We start from the raw sequence: 1,541 nt of genomic DNA, 5'->3' as shown, positions 1-1,541 counted from the left end.
CACACACACACACACACCCACCAAGCAAGTGGTCCGTGCTTGGGAGAAATAAACTTGTAGCCGCGTTCCTGGTCCCGCTGCGGGAACAGAGCGGCTGGGGAGGGGGGAGGATGGAGAAAGATTTGAACAAATATTCTTGATACACGCTGGGGGAAAAAAAAAAACCAACAACCCCAACAATTCCACGAACAGACTAAAAAAAGAGCAAAGAAAACCTCCCAAACCCCAAATCCTCCTACATCAGAAGACAGAGGCACTTCAGAACTGCCCGCAGAATGGATGAGAAGAGAGGGGGTCTTCGTTTTTCTGCAGGGAGTGGGACTTCCTAATCTCGCCATTCCCCTGAAAAATAATAATTAAAAAACCCAACCAAAACTAAACAAAAAAGCAAAACCCCCCCCACCCCAAAAAACCAAAACAAACAAATAAAAAAACCCCAAACCAGTGGCGGTTCCTAAAACTTCTGGCTCCAAGAAAGAGTAGATAGAGCAGAAAGAGAGAGCCTGGAGAGGTAAGGTTTGTAGAATCTTCCCTAAAACTGTATCATGCAGGGAGGCTCAAAAGCCTGAAATAATCACCAAACCACTCGGTGCGAGAGTTCGGTTGAAACAGGCGTTTCAAATGAAGTCGCACCGGCAAGGCAGCGGTCGGGATATTTCGAGGGAGAAGAAAGGGTCTCGGATGGAGAAAGATTTGAACAAATATTCTTGATACACGCTGGGGGAAAAAAAAAAACCAACAACCCCAACAATTCCACGAACAGACTAAAAAAAGAGCAAAGAAAACCTCCCAAACCCCAAATCCTCCTACATCAGAAGACAGAGGCACTTCAGAACTGCCCGCAGAATGGATGAGAAGAGAGGGGGTCTTCGTTTTTCTGCAGGGAGTGGGACTTCCTAATCTCGCCATTCCCCTGAAAAATAATAATTAAAAAACCCAACCAAAACTAAACAAAAAAGCAAAACCCCCCCCACCCCAAAAAACCAAAACAAACAAATAAAAAAACCCCAAACCAGTGGCGGTTCCTAAAACTTCTGGCTCCAAGAAAGAGTAGATAGAGCAGAAAGAGAGAGCCTGGAGAGGTAAGGTTTGTAGAATCTTCCCTAAAACTGTATCATGCAGGGAGGCTCAAAAGCCTGAAATAATCACCAAACCACTCGGTGCGAGAGTTCGGTTGAAACAGGCGTTTCAAATGAAGTCGCACCGGCAAGGCAGCGGTCGGGATATTTCGAGGAAGAAGAAAGGGTCTCGGGTTTTGAAAGAAGAAAAATGTAAAAAAAATAAAATAAAAACAAAATTAAAATTAGCCTTTGAAACAACCCGTCATCCCTTTTTGCTCCACGGAGCTGCAGCTCGGAGCGCAGCTTCGCTGCCTATCACCTTAAATCTCCCTTCGGTTAAAAGCTTTCCCTGTGTTCATTTGGGTAAATAAAGGAGGGATGGAAGGAGAGGCGTTCAACAACTCCTCTGGGTGTCCAGGCGTCTACAAGCTGCAGAGAAATGGATCCACGTAGCCTCAAATGTTCTTTTGATTGTCTTGT

This window comes from Chaetura pelagica, unplaced genomic scaffold (genome assembly GCF_000747805.2).
Source record: "Chaetura pelagica isolate M959 unplaced genomic scaffold, ChaPel_1.0 scaffold165, whole genome shotgun sequence".
Taxonomy (NCBI): domain Eukaryota; kingdom Metazoa; phylum Chordata; class Aves; order Apodiformes; family Apodidae; genus Chaetura; species Chaetura pelagica.
Note: the sequence above shows the minus strand (reverse complement) of the source record.